This window comes from Micrasema longulum, unplaced genomic scaffold (genome assembly GCF_059751315.1).
Source record: "Micrasema longulum isolate JH-2025_06_02 unplaced genomic scaffold, ASM5975131v1 h1tg000729l, whole genome shotgun sequence".
Classification (NCBI taxonomy): Eukaryota; Metazoa; Arthropoda; class Insecta; order Trichoptera; family Brachycentridae; genus Micrasema; species Micrasema longulum.
In genome coordinates, this window is record NW_028277924.1 from 201,019 (window position 1) to 220,829 (window position 19,811).

Consider the following 19,811-nt stretch of genomic DNA (forward strand, 5'->3'; position numbering starts at 1 on the left):
CATGCATGAATCGGGTTGTGGTCCGGCGGCTAGTGTTGCGGACTCACAGATCATAATATAAATAATAATAATAATAATAATAATAATATTTCCATTTGTTAATACTCACTACAAACTACAAACTTTAAAACATCTTTTTTTCCCTTATATTTTAATTTTTAAACAACTTTCATTAATGTTTTTCTTTTTCCTTCTCTTTTTTATACTTTCATAATTAACCTTACATATAATTGCTTTATAATATGGAAACTTCACTGGTCCATTAGAATTAAGTCTAATTGTGTAAAATATTAAACTTTGTAACTGTACTGTATGTTTCCTAAATAAAATGAAATGAAAAATAGGTCCCCTCCCTACCCCAACCCCAACCTACCATACTTGATTTTCATTTTCTAATATTAAGTTATGTACAACTCGTTGACCACCAAAATTGTAAATTTTAAGAACGCAATTTTTTCCCTTTTTTTTTGAAATACAAAAATAATCTTTCACCTTTACCATCACCGCAGTATGCATAGTTTTTACGAATAAATAAATAAATTACATGCCGAGTTAAAGGGGATGCAAACACCACCATGTTAGAACATTTACTGTTGCAAACACGACCATATCAAACATGCACAAACATGCGCATGTAATTCATGTACTTTTTCATAAATACTATGAAGAACGGTGATGGTAATGCGTATTTTGACAAAGAGACAGGTACATCTCAAAACCGGTAGATATAAAAAGTCGGTAAGTAGTTACCCATCTTTACTATTACATACATTATTATTACGCAAACTGTGGTATAAACATTGTAAAACAATGGTCAGATGATAATCTTCTTACACTTAATATCGATAAAAAGAAATATCTGACATTTTGTATGAATAATAGTTCACTACCAAGCGATACGCTTAATCTGGGAATTTACTGTGATAAAACATACCAAATTTTGCAACGGGTAGATTCCATAGAATACCACGGTGTTTTCATTGATGTAAATTTGCGATGGGAGGCTCAGGTCCAGTCACTAGGTTGAGAAAGCTGCGCCATCTATTCTGCTCTCTTAGAGACATTCTGGATATTGGCACTCTCAGAAGTGTGTACTTTGCTCTGTTTCAATCCACTGCAACGTATGGAATATCTGGCTGGAGGGTTGTGCGGCATCCATCCGGAGAATAATATTCCGGCGCCCTCCAACATAACCGTCAGAACCGTTATTCCAATACATGAAGGTGCTGGATATGAGACAACTGTACCTAAAAGAAGCCCTTACACACTTCTCGTCGAGCAATAAGGAGAGCTCTTAGCAAAATGTCCGTACGAGGTTTTCCCAGTGCCAAAATTATATCATATCAGCTCAAAAAATAATTCAGTCAGTTGAATCTCTTCACAACAGTAAAGATTTCAGCTCTTTAACTTCACCAAAATCAACAAATGGAAGACTTATGGAAACATGGATGTTCAAACATAGGTAAAATGGTAAATTTTACACTGGGTGTAAAGTGGTCACTTAAACCCGTAAATGGGTCATAAGCCTTGTAAATGCTTAGATTTCCATATTCCCTTCTTTAAAGTATTTTCCACCCCTGTTGTAGTTTATTAATCTTAATGACTCCCGAGAGGGTGAAAACCAGTCTTTTATCTTAAAATATTTTGACAAACTCAAATATTGTACTAGGAAATTGGACTGAATTTTTTGGAAAATACATTTGGAATGAATTATCCAAAAATAATAGTGTTCTATGTTCGCACAAAGAGAACACAATTTACCGAAAACATGATTACCAAATGCACTTCGTGCTTTGTTGTTATTGTAGACAGACATTAGCATTGCGGAAAGGTACACGGTGCGACAGAACACTATGCACCTATAACTAAAATTGTGCTTTTCTGTTACGAAATAAATAATTCAACAATTAAAAACCATTTTTTCAACTTTTATTAAAAAATATTATTGATCAAAAACAAACAATCAACAAACAAACCATCACGCCGTTTTCCCGTAGGGGTAGGCAGAGAGGACAGAACGCCGTATCACTCTGTCTTTGCATACAGACCTCGCTTTCTCTACATTTATACGTCTTCTCATGCACGCACGACAACTATTCTTACTCTTGACATGTCCATTATCAAGTATTTGATGGACTTACTCATGCCATGTCTTTCTCGGTCTTCCTCGTTTTCTGCATCCATCAATTTGCGCAGCGTAGATCCTTTTGGCCGTTCTTTCGCTGTCCATTCGCTCTACATGTCCGAACCAACGCAGCACCCCTTTCTTGATTCTGTCGATAATGCATGTCGCAGCCTTACATAGTTCATGAATCTCGACATTTGTGTACCTGTCATACATCGATTTACCGCGCATTCGCCTAAGAGATCGCATTTCAACGGAATTTAATCTACATTCATAATTATTTTTCCAATTCCATACTTCGCTCCCATACGTTAGAGTTGGCACTAGAACTCTATTGTAAACTGCTACTTTTGCCTCCTTCGATAAACATTTGTTTGCCAAAGTAGATTTCAGTGCACCGTTTACCCAGTTCCCGGCACTCACCCTCCTTTCTATATCTTTCTCAGTCTTTCTATCCCTAGTAAACAGCATACTTCTTAGATATATAAATTCTTCTTCCTGATTCAAAATATCTCCGTTCACACTGATCTCACATTTAGTTATATTTTCATCCCTTTCAAAAACTTTCACTCTCGATTTATCAACATTTATAAGCATATCGCCTTTCTTGCATACATCGCAGACTGCTAGCAAGAAGCACGGCATCATCAGCATACAGAAGACAATTGACATTCAAACCATGCATTGATCATCCAAAATGAAAATAAACTGAAATATAGCTGAAATAAATAAGTACTAACGATTGAAATCAAAACTTAAGTAAAGGTCTACGAAGGTTTCATTGAAAAGTTATAATTTAATTACAATAATTTATTTCTCCTAATATAAACATTCGATTATGATTTTTACTGTCTTTTTTTATTTTTACTTGAAAAATAAATGTTGACAGCATATAAAAACTTATAAATTAAAAAAAAAAGGAGAATTGAGGAAGAAAACAATTAAGAAATTAAATAGCGTGAATCAACTTTAAGTTAACAGATAAGCTGCGAGGTAGAACACGTTGTTTTAAAATCGATTTTGCAAACAAAATTTTAATGTATTTTAGCCATAGAATTAAGAATAGTCCAGAAACCGCATACGCGCATAAAAAAGAAGGCGACTTAACTACTCTTTAAAGAGTTATTTTACGTTTTGACCCTTTAGTTTCATTGTAGACGTTGCTCAGTACGCAACTTCCGATTTGAATTCAACTATGCCGTTCTGTGTCGTTTTAAAGTGTAAAAACACTGCTGGGATCTTGGAGAAACAGGTTGGGATCACATTTCATGTCTAGTTAGCAAATGTATGTGTAAGTAGCAAATGCATTACTTTACAATTAAATTATTTTTCTATCCGTCAGATTGTCGAAGAAAACAAAATGGACATTTCGTTAGTGTTGCCAGGGTAGTATTTTTTTTCCTTTTTTGCTCATCTAATGAGAGAACTAATGAAAATTGAACCTCCGATCAAACAACGCCGTGGTGGACATATGACCGACATTATCTTTAAAACATCAAATATTATTTAACATGATATAAAAATATCAATTTTATGTCTAATAAAATTTGTTTTATACTTCAAGTTCTGTGTTCATCAATTCAATTACTCTTATTAAATGACTCTTTACGTATCAATTCTGTTAGGTCAATCAATGATTCCGCGTGCACATAAAATTTTAGAGAAATTAACAGATTGCTTTTTTTAACCTTACATTTGTGTTTTTATTATATTTTTCCCCATTACGCAACATAACCGGCAACTTCGAGAATGCGCGCAGCAAAAGTGGGGCAAAGTGGGGGGATTTTTGGACACAGTCCGATGTATTCAAATATGAATCTACGCTCTTTCTGGACTATTCTTAATTCAATATGTTTCTTTTTTGGGTAATACCGTGTGTGTTGGATTTGTCCCGACGTTTCGGCTACCATTGCAGGAGCCATCTTCGAGGTAAACTGGTAAACTCTCAGTTTACCCTGAAGATGGCTCCTGCAATGATAGCCGAAGCGTCGCAACAAATCCAACACACACGGTATTACCCAAAAAAGAAACATTTAGATAACAGTGACCGTGAAAACCTTCGCACCTTTATTCTTAATTCCATGATTTTAGCTTGAAAAAGTTGTTAATCAATCAAATTAAATTACTTGTTTGACTAGGTTTTCTTCTATTTTAAAATATGTTTTATTATTTTTCTCGCGAAACGACAGCATCCATCAGTTCGGCGACATCGCATACCCTTATGATGCATGATGCAATATCCGCTGATGACAATTTACAATGTAAATGATGCAATAATTGATTCTAGTATGCTCCAAATACATAAACCAAAAACAGGAAGAAATCCCTTTTGTATAGAAAATTCGTTTTGTCATACGCTTTAAATCGATTTCTCTTTTAAAAAATAAACACTGTAAATATGTAGGAATATTTTATTTTTTATTTTATTTAAATTGAAAACATAAAACAAATAATTTTATATAACATTTTCAACGAATTTTTGTAAAAAAACTCATTTAGGGACATGCAGATAACAATATTTATTAACAGACATTTTTTATTTCAAACCATAACATTATTTACAAAAGCAGAATAGAAATTATGATACACTAAAAATTAAAAGGATATGAAAAAGCTTTTAAAAATTACAAAATAAACATAACACAACGTATAGAAATGAATTCTTAATTATATGTACAAAATACAATTTATAAAAGATTTTACACGAATATAAATAAAATATCTAAAATTACAAAGAAAATAAACTAAAATAATGAAGATAAAATTAAGAGTGCAAATATAAAAAAATTAAACAAATGAAAAAGTTTCTAAAATAAACTAAATGTATGGACCTAATTCAGGATAAAAAAATATGAAAAGGGTATTAAAATTACAAATACACAATACAAGCTAAAAAAGTATGAAAAAGCATAAAAATCATTTCAAAAGTATATTTAAAAATTAGATAAATGTACAAGCAAAAACTTATATGTTAAACTACATCTAAATAACATAAACATCTAATAAACGTACATCTTGAGTGGTTTATGCTATGTATATGTGCCGCATGTAGTGTATCTGTTTGTGAATGTTTTATATGTGCGTTCATGTGTGTGCGTGGATGGCTCGGAGTGTACATTCGGTATTTTTATTTATTTTAATTTATTACCTCCATGGAAAACGCAAATGTACACAATTATCCTTTTTTCACTTAAAATTCTTATTTATTTTTTATATTTTGTCACACAAGATGTTTATATCTTTTTAATTTATGAAAACTTAATTGGTCTTTTTATGTTAAAAAATTGTTGTTTTTAGTACTTATTTTGTATGAGTGTATGTTTTCTAAATAAAATAAAATAAAATAAAATAAAATAAAATAAATTAAAGATGCGCATTTTCTAGATCAAATTTTATAATCAACAAAAAAATAAAGGCAAACCTTGTTGTGAATATATATTTTTAATACGCGCGTTTTTATATGCTATGTTTATTTCACTAATTTGTTAATTATATATCATTTTTTGCCCCACAACAGGCCAGAAAGCTCAATTACATCACAGAACAACCAGACTTGAGAAAAATAACTTTTATTATTATTTTTGTGTTCTCACCGGGAATCGAACCCGGAACCTTTCATGCGTGAGTCAAGCGTCTTGACCACTACACTACGGAAGCCGCCGCTACTGTTAGTAAATATAAGTATTTAACCACTTACCGACTTTTTTAATGTACCGGTTTCGAAAAGTACCCGTCTCTTCGTCAGGACACTCACTACACCAACATGCAAATACTAAAATACACCTCCACCTTCACCATCACCGTTTCATATATAAAGTATTTCCAACAATAGATTAATCATAAGCAGATTTACAGAGACGCCAACACCACCATGTCTAAACATGCATTGTATTCATAAGGTGTATTTTAGTATTTGCATGTTGGTGTAGCGAGTGTTTTGACGAAGAGACGGCTATGTCCCGAAACCAGTAGACTTTAAAATTCGTTAAGTGGTTAAATACTAATATTTACTAACATTAGTGAAAATGTTTGACCACAAAGTTAGTGCTTTAAACATAAATAATTAAATGATCGGCGGCCTCCGTGGTGTAGTGGTCAAGACGCTTGACTCACGCACGGAAGGTTCCGGGTTCGATTCCCGGTGAGAGCACAAAAATTAAAAAAATTGATTTTTCTCAAGCCTGGTTGTTTTGTAATGTAATTCACCACTGTAATTGGTTCTCCTGGCTTGTTGCGGTGCAAAAAAAAAATGAAATGAAAAATGAAATGAAATGAAATGAAAATGAAAATAATATGTTTGTTTGTTTCTCCTGTTTATTGTTATTATATTTACATTTTTAAATATAATTTTGTTTTTATTTTATATAAAGTTATGATAAAATCTACTTAAATTTGTACTTTTTATATTGTGTACATTTTATTTAAGTAACGATCTCATTTGGTTTGATTGCGCGGTGTGCCTACAATATGCAGAAATACTCGTATATTAATTTAAGTTAAGTTTATTTTGATATACGCACAAGTTTGTAATCCCTCGCATTAAGATTCCATTCATTGATTCATATTTAACTGTAAATCATCATCGTTGTAATCAGCCCATGCTGGTCCACTGCAGGACTTAGACCTCTCTCTATCTCTTCCACTCCTCCCGGTTCTGCGCCGTCGGTGATTGGTGGGCGTCTTCGAGGTCTCGTATTCCTCGGTCTCCACTCTAGAACACGCTTTGTCCATCTTTCATCAGACATTCGAGCGACATGACCTGCCTATGTCCGCTTCAACCGACAAATATTTTCCACCACATCCCATACTTTGGCTTGACTGCGGATCCAATCATGTCTCTTTCTATCTCTCAATGTGATTCCAAATATAACGCGTTCCATACTTCTCTGTGCAACTTGCGATTTTTGAGAAAACTGCTTGGTCAGAGTCATAGTCTCCGCGCCGCATGTAAAGGACAGGTAGGATAAATCGTTTAAATACTCCAGTCTTTAGGGAGTTTGGAATGAAACTTCGAAATGTGGAATTTAATTTACCAAGTGGCACCTAAGTCACCTAAGCAAACCGGGGAAGTATATGACCTTCTTTACACTTCTCTGGTTTGAATAAATTTTGCTTATTTATTTATTTAACTTTTTGTTCGTTATGTTAATTTTAAATTGGCGGGCTTATTGCTAAAAAGCAATGTTTTCCAACTATCCAAATAGAATATCCCTGCTTACAGTGATTTTGCGACTCAAGTATAAATATGTTTAAAGTTGTCAACCGTGTCTACAAGTAGTATTCTGCCATTTGTATTAATGTTCGTCATTATTTTTGTTCTTTTGAGTTTTATCTGAAGTCTTATTTTAGCACATTTCACTTTTAAAACATTAATCATCCGAGTCATCTTATCCACGCTCTCAGAGATCAGGACAATATCGTCTGCAAATCTTATTTGGTTAAGCCTCTCCCCGTCAATATTCAGGCTTCTATCTTTACAGTTTAGCTTCTTAAGACATTTTTCAAAGTCAGCATAAATAGTTTGGGAGATATTGTATTGCCTTGTCGTTCACCTCTCTGTATGGCAAACATATCAATATTTTCATGCACTTTAATTACTGGCGTGGCATTACGATATATTTTATGTTCCTCAGGATCACATATCTTCCATCTATTTTTTTTTTTTTTTTTTAGAGTCTTTATTCAATAAAATATACATATTATTACATTATAATACATTATAAAGAAAACAAAGTATTAAGATATATTTTGTCCCGATAAACTATTCAATAATAGTTTGTCATCGGGTGCTCAGACATTAGTTTTAATTAATAATCAAATAAGAAGAGTACAGACATAATACTGTATACGTATAAAATAATAAACATAAAAATAGTTTAAAGATTTTTTTTTTTTTTTTTAAGTAAGAAAATAGAGTAAAATAATACAATTAAAATTAAAGAATAGTAATTTACTTAAATATATTTTAAATATAAGAAAGAAAAAAAAAATAATAGACACATATATAAATAGTGTGTGCTCATAAATGTAATCAAAACAAGATAAGAAAATAAATTAAACAAGGTAAAGTAAATCTAGAATTTCAATTCATATCTACAGAAAAAAAATATAAAAAAATAGTAAGAAAATTAAAAGTACATATTAAAATTAAGATCTAACATTTTACATTTGTAAATGAAATAAGAAAGTAAGAAAGTAATAAAAGAAAAGAAAAGGTTAACCCAAGAAAATAACAAAAAGGTAATTAATGAGGGATAAATTTTTTTTTTTTTCAAAAAATGTATATATGTAAAAAAATAATAATAAGTAAAGAATATTAAAAAATTTAAAAAATGTATTACATAAATACTACATAAATAATAAATCAATATAGGAACGTTTTATCTACTAACCACTTACGTAATAGAAACTTAATTTTATTTTTACTATGACATGTTTTCATGTCAAGTGGCAACAAATTAAATACTTTTGGAACAATATAATCCAACGTACGTTGTCCATATTTATTTTTAAATTTTGGTACTACTAGGCCATCAACAGATGTAAATCTTGTTAGATAGCTGTGTTCTAATTTATTTTTATATATCGAGCTGAACATCTGTTGGATAATAATTTTGCTCCATAAAATACCCTTAACTGGTAAAACATTTAATTTATCATACATAAATGGGGTATTATTCCTCTGATTGTATACATAATTGGGTGCAATCAATTTGACAAGTGCATTTTGAACATTTTGTACATATTTAATGTTTGTTGAACAAGAATGTCCCCAAGCAGTGATCCCGTATCTTATTATAGATTCTCCCAGAGACAAATATACTAATCTTAGTGTGGAGAGAGGAACTAAAAACTTTAATTTGTGTAGTTGACTAACTACAGATCTTAACCGTTTGCATGTTTTCATAACATGAATATTCCACTTAAAAAAGTTATCAATAGTTAAACCTAAATAAACATATTCATTCACAATTTTTAATCTATCGCATAAGCAAGCTTTATCAAAGGTAGAGTTATGAAGGCATTCAAAATTATGAGTTTTTACAATAGGTAACATATTTGTTTTGGCGTGTGGCGATCTAACATGCATTAATTGACTTTTTTTGGCATTTATTAAAAGACCCGCATCATGACACCAAATTTGTAAAATATTAAAGTCATCCTGCAACATTTCAGTACATTTATTAATATCACTATGCGAAACAACTAGAGCAGTATCGTCTGCATAAACAAAGTGTTTAACATGTGAAAAAATATTTTTAATGAATGATACATATATTATATACAATATGGGTCCTAATATGGAACCCTGGGGGACACCTGCTTTGATATTTCTATTACTGCTTTGTGCACTATCGATACTTACGGACATTGTTCTATTAGTTAGGTAGTTTTTGAAGAGGTTAAGTAATGGTCCTCTTATTCCGATTAAATTTAAACATTTTAATAGTTTACAATGATCTATAGTATCAAAAGCCTTAGAAAAATCAATAAACAATATTAATACATGTTTTCTATTATTTAGTTCATTATTAACATAATTAGCAAAACTTTGGAGAAGAGTTTCAGTACTCTTCTTTTTTTGAAAACCGTGTTGGTTAATATCAATTATTCCAAAAAGTTCGAGATATTTTGTTAATTTTAATAATACATATTTTTCAAAGATCTTTTCAAGAGCAGGTAGAATACTAATAGGTCTATAATTTCCTAATAATGAATGATCACCTCCTTTGTATATTGGTCTAATTATACTGCATTTTAATTTCAATGGAATTTCGCCCTGAGATATAATTTTATTTATTAAATGCGTTACAATCGGTCCTAGAATATCAATATGTTTTTTAATATCAACCATTCTGATTAGATCAGCTCCTGGTGCTTTCGAGTTTTTCATTAGCCTTATGATATTAACGATTTCAAATAGTTTAGCTTGAGGTAAGTATAGACTGTGGGGGAGCTCTTCAGATATTGATTTATCAATTTTCTTGTCACAGATGTGTAACATTTGAGACACATTTTCAGAGAAATACTCGGCAAAATCATTCGAGACCTTTTCAACGTTATCATCATTGTTAACAAAGTACCTTTTAATAACTTCATCACAGTTTGTTTTAGATTTTCTGCCCAATATTCTGTTACATTCGTCCCATGTCTTTTTAACATCATTGAAACAATTTTGAAATTTCATATTGTAATGTGCGATCTTAAATTTGTTAATTTTTTTATTTAGATTGTTTCGTAACCTTTTATATTCCTTTTCGTTATATTTATTGCCAGGAGAGCTTTTCCATTTCTTAAATAATACGTCTCTAAATTTTATATCATTCAATATTTCACCATTCATCCAATCTTTAACAGCGCGAGGTCTGGTTTTATTCTTATATGAAACTAAAACTAAACTATCCTTACATATATTCGCAAAATTCTCACTAATTTTATTGTATAATGCGTTGACATCATTTTCCCCTAGGAGGGCATGCCAGTCATATTTTGGAATGTGTCTATCTACACACTTCTGTGACAGTATGTACGTTGGTTTACTTTTGGCAGCATTTAGATAGTTATTATTTGCGGCAAATTGAAAACTAATCGCTGTCGTATAATGATCAGCTATTCTCCTGTCTTTTGGAGCATCTAAAATAGCCCACAAGTCAATGCAATCAAAAGCTTGTTTATATTTCACAAATATAACAACTAGAGGCTTTTTGTACTCGTCGTATCTTTAAATCACCATTCTAAGGGTTTGGAGATGGTTATTTATGCTGTATGCCGAACAAAACCTAGCTTGTTCCCATGGTTGACAGATCTCTAACTTTGCCGTGATTTTGTTGAAAGCTTGTAAAGATAAAAAATGAGGGAGATTACTTATCGGTGGATAGTTTTTTTTTTAACGATAAATATTATAAAAATCTAAGTTTTATATTTGAAGCACTAACAAGTTGGTAAAAACAAAGTTGTTTTTATATATATATCATTATCATAATAATTTTTCATTATTTTTAAAACTTTGATAGAATATTATGATCCTGTTTTAATGTTTTGTTCTGTTTTTCTAAAAGCAGCATTTCTTTTAATTTATTATTTTTGTAGTATTTATTTTATACCTTATCCAGCATTTTTTATCTGTACTCTGTTTATTTAAATTAGTTTTCCATATATTATTCTCTACATTCTAGTACTTAACTACTTTATAGTATTTTATAATTGTTAAAAACACACAGACTAAGCATTTATAACATAAAAAATGGAGGCTTTTGGACGTACGTCGTAAGACGTGGCATTCGATTGATTTATCGGAAATTCATTTCTAGTGTAAAAGACAATATTTTTTAAGATCCTAATACCTTTTGGGACTACATAAGGTCGCAAAAGGCGGGTGGCGGGAAAGTTGACTCCACGACACGAAAAACATAGCTGAGGCGTTTAGGGGTCATTTTAAAACAGTCTATAGCAATAATCCTCTGCTTCTGGATATTAATATTGCTAAAAAATGTTCACAGACTAGTGCACAGTTTAATGATGTTCAAAATTTTAATGAAAAAGATGTGACTGACACTTTAAAAAAATTAAGTAATACTAATTCTCTCGGTTCAGATTTTATTCCGACATTCTTCTGACAATTGAACTGATAAAAAACCACTTTGTTTTTTGTATAATCGTTCTTTTAATACGGAGATCTTTCCAAAAATATAAAAGATGTCAAGAGTGACTTCTATACATAAAAGTAGATATAAGTTATATAAAGAAAATTACAGACCTATTTTTGATCTTTCTGTACCAGCGAAGGTATTCTTAATAGGCAGAATTATCGCTTCCCGAGTAGATTTATTATCAACAAACAACACGGGTTCAGGAAAGGCCGCGCAATTGAGACAAACTTTATGGTTTTCACGAACTACGTCATAGTAGCTCTAGATGCATTACATCAGATAGACTGTTCGTATTATAATGCCTTTGATACTGTCGACGATGATGTCTTATTAAAAAATCTGTATGATATCGGTTTCTCGGATAATGTGTTAAAAAAATGGCGAATAACCTTCAATTTAGAAGCCAATATGTATTCTACTGTATATTTGAGTCAGAGTGCTTAACTTTCTCGGGTGTCTCGCAGGGGTCTAACCTGGGTCCATTGTTGTTTCCTGTTTTCAACAATAATAATAAAAATGTAATTCTTAACTTGTTTTTTCTGTTATTTGCAAATTGTTTGGTTATTTTTTTTAAAGACGATAACTTCTGACGATTTTTGTCTTCTCCAAGTAGATATATCTAATATTTCTGAATGGGGGAGGCAAAATAAACTTAGGTCTCATGTTTTCAAATATTCGGTCACGTCCTTCACTAGCACCGATAAAACTCTATTTTTTCTTTTTAATTGAATCGGCATTCACTTTGTAACACTTCATTGTAAATTATTTCTATTTTTTCTCTTCATAACAAATGACCAGGATCTGATATAAGCATCGAATGCTAAGAATCTAGGCATTAGATTTGTGAGCACCCTGACATTTCATGATGACATTGAGACAATCAGAGGCAATGCATTGAAGATGTTAGGATTTGTTTTGCGTACTACCAGGGTTTTCGATAATACCCACGTACTAAGAACTCTTCACAACTCCTTGGTGCAAAGTAGACTCGAAAGAGACTCGATGATTTGGGGGCCACATGAACTGAAGATCTTATGATAGAGAAAATCCAAAAGAAGTTTCTAAAATATCTCTTCATGAGAGAGCGCGGGCATTATCCTTGGACCGATTTTCTCCCGGATATGCTTGGCTACAACAATTTGGAGACTAGAATGTGTATTTGACAACAAATCTTTATCGACTTATGGGCAGAATGGTCCATAATTCTTTGATTACGATAAGCATTGGTTTGTATGTTCCTAATAATTACCTAAAATAGCGTCAGCATAGATTGTATCATATTCCGATATAAAAAACCAACCTGCCGATGGTTATGCCTGTTGAAAGGGCTACCGCTATACTGAACAACATCACTCTGGATGTTGATTTGTTCTATTTTTCCGAAGGCGTTTTCTGCAGTAGGATTCTCCAAGTATTTGTCAAAAGTCTGTTTATTTATTTGTTTTCTTTTTAAATATGTACATCTTGAATTTTAGTTTGTCATATTTATGCGATTTAAAATAAATCAATTGAATTCTGTGTTGTTTATGTATCTAAGTATTATCTCACTTATACGTAAAAGTCTTATTGGCTTTATAAATAATAAAAAAATAGTATTTTTCTAAACCTGTAAGGGTTTTGTTAGTTTGTTTTTATTGACTCAATCAGCAAGGGTCATTCATCGTGTTTTTCTACACGAACGAATTTTCGTAGAATTAGTGATCACTTAACCAGCTAATTACGGGTCGTAGTCCCCGTAGATAATGAGACTTACATATTTTCTTCTCAAAAATGTTCACCATCTTGTAAAATACTTGTATGGTGAGTAAGTGCAGATTATTTTCCGGTTTATCAAAAAATAACTCTGACTTAACTTAAATTACAAGCGCGTACTTTTCGGTACGTTCTGTGTTGTTATCATACACGTTTAGGGTTGCGGAACAGATTTTAAGTTCTTCATTATAATAAGGTAAAAATAATAACAGTTCCCGTGGGTTCTTTGTAAACTAATAAAGATGCAATTTGCACGCGCGATAGAACATGCACTTTACATGGCGAGAAACCTGATTCTTAGTGTCTAGAACCTGGATACCGGTCCCCAGACCCGGATACGGATCCTTCCTGCCTCGGATGCAAATTGCAGATTCTTATTGGGCTATGGATCGCCCAGCGTGGCGTATAATCGTCTCACGTCTCCCACCCGTCGCACCGTGCACATTATACTAACAGCAGACTACTATTTTATGTTTACTGTGTATTTACATACAAACTTATTTGTATTATTATTTTTTAACTACATACATAGGGCTAGTCTATAACCTTTAGTCTGATTACCTGAATTTTACTGGCTTTTGCTAAATATTAATTAAAAAAAATAATTTCCAATTCAAAGATCCAGAATCCTAGACGATTGTTTAAAATTCAACGTCTACTCTCAGGGGTGCTATTCTGAATCTTCTCTACCCCCTAGAGAGTGGTAAATTTTTTGCATGCGACTATAATTTGCTTCATAAATGGCCATACTTATTATTAAACGTCAAATAAATACAAACACATGACTCCAAACTAAATACGAATATAAATTCAAAATTGTTAAATTTCTTTATTAATATGGATGGCTTTCTTGGTTTTTTTAAGGTTAATTATATTTCAAAGATGATTTTCTGCTTTATCAATATTTTTATAACTAGTTATGTAATTTTTAAATTGTTTGTCTTTTTTTACTTCTTAATTTGAAAATAAGTGTTCAGTATTAGTTTGTTTTAAATACTATATTTTACTTATAATTCCACTTACATGTATAAATGTTAATATTTATGCAACAAATATGTAAAAGGCACAAAATGTCGTTTATTTCGATAAAATAAATAAATAAATCCGACATATAAGTAATATTAAATCAAAACGGCAAAAAAACTAAAATTGGACTCCAACTTGATCACGTTTTAAAAAAAAAAACATTTAGTTGCATTATTATTTACCGTGCTTATTACGTACAAGGTTTACATTTACTTCGAAGGGATAGTAATTTTTTTGTTTACTCAAAAAAAAACCTATGTGCTCCTAAATTTTGTTATTAATAAAAACTTGTAAATATGTTAGTTATATTTTTTAAATATGAACTTTACCCGTCCATCAATAGACCTTCCGACTTGAAGAGTGCCTGGCAGAATAATCACCTAACAGACTTACAAAATGAGGATGGTAGCACCCTCAAAGAGCTCGCAAAATAAAATTCCGATTATTCAACTCGTGTATAAAGCCGGTAGACATAAAAAAATCAGTAAATGGTTTTATACAAATATTTATGCATATTCAGTAAAATCCTTAACCACAAAGTGAATGAATAATTTATTATAATAAAAAAATTAAAACAACTTTGTTTTAACCATATCGTATCCATCTCACATTACGTTTTCCATCCTTACAAGACAAAAATTCCTCATTTTGTTTGCTCCATTTGGTAAAAAATGATTCAATAAAATAGGATAGATTCATTAATTATGTATAACTTGATAAATAAACTTATCTTACCTTCATGTAACAGAAATGATCAAGATACGCTGCGATGGTGTACCAATGCAGTGCCCTATGCACCATTAGGTGTGGAAAGGGAGTGATGATGATGATGGTAAAGAAGTTTGTATAGCTTTGAAACCGGTCGGTAGAAAAAATAAAAAAAGGAGTGGTTACTGACAAAGTTTTCTTTATTTATTTAATAACAAAGTCATTATTTAATATAATAAAGCTTTAAATATTAATAACATAAAATATTATTTTAATAATTCTCCGAAAAAACTTTACGATTACATGAAGCCTGAATGGCTGTATTTTAAAGCATGTAACAGACAAGTTTGTTGTGTCGTTTATTTTGAAATTTTCGCTTTTTGTGTCTGAATATAGATTAAAGTTTTGATTTTTATTGATGTATTTCGTTTCTGTGAATTATCTTACCAATTATACCCCTATATTTGATTAGTGTTACCCTTCTTCCTGTGACTCAATAATTTATTTTTCAGCGCATAACACAATGCTATCGTGTGCTACACCCATCTTACGGAATAAATAAGTGTTTAAATAACTCACTTAAATAAGTGTTTGAATGAAAGCTGGCTGATATGTGCTTAGATTGGATGAGTTGATTGATCGTGTAAGATATTATGATGTTGGAGATTAATTTACCGCTTAATGAATTGACATCACCTGGAGCGCCGACGCCGGCGCCATGAGCTATGTACTCGCGGGTGGTACAAGAACTAACACAGTATTATTCCGTCATATACCTCCTAAGATGCTGGTTGCTGGCTGCTGGATGCTTGATGATGGATAAGGAAGGGTAGGGGTATTTTAATTAACGAAACCCCCTCCTCATATACTCCCTCCCTGTCATACCACTAGCTACACACATACCTTGCTAATCTTCATATTTCCCTTGTATATAACGAAGGTATGCTGTTTCACCGTGCGCAAGATCTTGAGATTTATTTTCACCTGGTTTAATAAATTCACACCCAGATCAACATTTGTAACGTTTACAGTCAAACAAACTTAACATTCTAAATGATTTAAGAACTATGCAATCTATTTTGAAGAACTTTGTTGAATAAGGAAGTTCGGAGAATTTTAATATTTTTTTATTTGTTAATGTCTATTAAACCAAGCAAAATGGTTATTTTTTTAATTTCTGTATATTGTATTAGTCATCATCATGCACTTTCTGCACCTAATTATTATTTAAAAATTATTTTTTATGTTTCTGATCCTATATTTGTGGTGATATCTCATGTTTCGGGTCAACTAATTGCTAGTCCCATTTCAACACAGGACTTTTAGTCCCATGGGGTTGGGACTAATGTCTCAAATAATGTCGCAGGGTATCTTGATGATTTTTGTTACATGAAGGTAAGATGATCAGTCTCACGCTTCAGGTATTAGTCCAGGGACTATGAAATATTTTTAGAAACGTCCTTTTAAATAAATATTTCATATCAACCATGTCGGGAATCCAACACGAGACCTCTTGCGTGGTAGGCAAACGCGCTGACCATAACACCACGAGGCCGACTTTTTATAGTTTTGTATTTCTGAAATTACTCCGCGCGTGACTTCAAAGGTTCTCTTTCGCTTATTCTCCGGCAGCTCTGCCAATCGGTCCGTTTTCTGTAACAAAACCTAATATCTTTCTCAGCTTTCTTATCATTGATTGATTTATATGATCTAGTGTCGTCGTTCAGAGTAGTTCGTTTTTCAATTATTAAAAAAAAAAATTCGTGCATTTTCAAGAAACTTTGTCGTACAATATAACGCTCAATTTTTATCGCACGCAAGAAAACATTGTATGTATCCAATTCCCCGTAGGATTGAAGTTCCTCATTAGTCACAAACGCTTTACGACAGTTTCGGGCAAGGAAAGCATCACAGTCAATATTTTGCAAAACATAAATTGTATTGTCGTCAATCTCTTATTTTTGGAGTCTATAGTTGGATTTTACGTTATTTTTGTGTTTTTGGTAATATCAAAAGTTACTTTTTATTCCTACTTCCGCGCCGGTACAAACCTGCCTCTGGAAAACCCAGTTAGGAAAATTATCTTAAATCTGGTCATAAAGGGTCTAAATATCGGATCCAGATCGAAAATAATTGATAACATTCAACAATATTTTGAGTTTATTAAAATTTTTGTAGACAAGGACTTTAGTCAACTCCCTGGGGAGCTGTTAATATTAACATATTACAATCTCACCAGCATAAATAAAGGTTTCAGCTCTTTAACTTCAGAAACATCAACAGTTGGAAGAATTGAAGGAATATAGATGTTCAAATACGAGAAGAATGGTGAATGTTCCACAGTTTGTAAAGTGGTCACTTGACAGGCCAATGACAGGTCATAAGCCCTGTAGATGTCTAGAATTCTATATTACCTTCTCTGAAATGTTCTTCATCTCTGTTGTAATATGTTTGATAACATTCACCACATCTTTTGCAGTATCAACATTAGCGATGAACACAGACGTAATTTTTCAGCGAGTTACAAATATATTGTAGGTGTATTTCGCGTGACGGAGAGTGCGTAACTTATTCGTTGATTGTACTCACCCACGATTTCATAAGACCTACATTCAAAGGAAATTAAACGCATGTCTGCGTATATTAATATTTAATCAAAGGGTTTTGAGTCCCGCGCATCGATTTAAAGCTTATTAAAGCTACGGCGGTACTTCACAAGTAGGTACCTAATGATGTAAATTTAATGAAATAATAATTGTTTATTATGTTATGTACTGTTTAGCTCGATCAATTGAATTACCTGACATTTCCAGTATTCCCCTCTCTATTATCGCATTATTTCTGTCATTCCATAAATCATTCCCGAACTATATACACCTGAATACGGAAGTACGTAATACCGGGTTTAGGTAGACTTCGGCGTACACCTTGTGCCTGGTACCTCCCGGACTATAATTCGAGATTAATTTTCTATGTGACTAGCTGCTGGCTCTTCCTTCCGCTTCCTTCTTCCTCAGGGAATAGTCGGGTACTGCGGATCTCAGCGTCTCGCGAGCTCCTTAACTCGATTACTCGGTTATTGATTTAAGCACCTCGCTGGTAGCCGCCAGCCGGATGTCGGAAGAGGAGACGGACGCGGACGAGGCTCTCGTGCTGTGCAAGGAAAACATGACAACCCTCGCGTCTTGTTGTGATATGACTCGATAGCTTTCGACTGAATATCTGTACGAAAATCAGAAAACGAATACTCGGTGTTAAACGCAATTATGCTGAGATGATATTTTAATAAGATTCAGAAATAAAATTTTGAATTCCGTGACACCCAGTACTTTTTTCATATATTTTTTTTAAAAGTGCTTTTCGATGTTACTTCATTTAATCAACAATTGTTTATCAAAAACATAAAACAACCTTGGCCATAACAGAATTGACAATCGCATTTTTGTATCACGTTACCGAAAAAGTATTTTATTCAGGTTAAGATTTAATCAAAGTAATCAAAGTAAAATCTCAAGAATGCAAACTAATAAAATCATACTTAACAAATTGGAAGCAGTATACCTTTTAAATGAAAAAAAAAGTGAAATACAAACAGTAAATTTTGGAGTCCCACAAGAATCTATTTTGGGTCCACCATTATATATTTTATATATTGATGACTTATCACTATATAATTTTAAAGGAAAAAAAATTATGTATGCCGACGACATTGGACTATTCTATAAAAATCAAACAGACGTATTAACAAACAATGACATAAACGAAGACCTTACTATGTTGACTAAATGGACAAACACAAACTTACTTACACTTAATGAAAAAAAATGCAATATTATCTATTTTGAATCTAGAAAAAAATGTCACAAAGTAGATGCTTACATAAATAATGAACGGCTAACTGAAATTGAACATGTTAAATACTTAGGACTAACAATAGACAGACAATTGACATGGACAATTCATATCAACAATTTAATTAGCAAAGTGGCGACTTTATCGAGTCTATTTTTTTCAATCAAAAACATTGTTCCAATAAAGGAAAAAAAAATAATGTATGAAGCCTATGTAAAAACTAAAATATGTTAAATGCAACTACTATGGGGAACAGGAAATCAAAATGACATTAAAAGACTACAAAGACAGCAAAATAAAATATTAAAGTTAGTATATGACCTTCTCTATCTAACAGCAACTAAATAACTTTTTAAACAAACTAAACAATTAAATGTAACTGAACTCTTTAAATTAGAATCCTTAAAATTTATTCATAGATTAGCCACTGATGTAGTTGTAGACGAAGAATTAAAACTTGAAAAAATCTGTCGTAAACATGAACACAATACGAGAATATCAGAAAAATATCATATACAACCTTTTAAAACGAGAAAAGGACAATCGAGACTAATAAACCATGGACTGAAATTATACAATAAACTACCAGACAAAACTAAACAAAAGACTCAGACAACCTTTACAAAACATGTTAAAATATTACTATTAACAGTAGAATCTGAATTTTAAAAGTAAAAATATTTTGTTACATGTATGTA

At 31.9% G+C, this 19,811-nt stretch overlaps 1 protein-coding gene across 1 annotated transcript in view; it reads left to right on the forward strand.

Moving 5' to 3' along the window:
• CARPB (Carbonic anhydrase-related protein B) overlaps window positions 1-19,811 on the forward strand; it is a 247,336-nt gene that overhangs the window by 144,679 nt on the left and 82,846 nt on the right. The window lies entirely within an intron of this gene.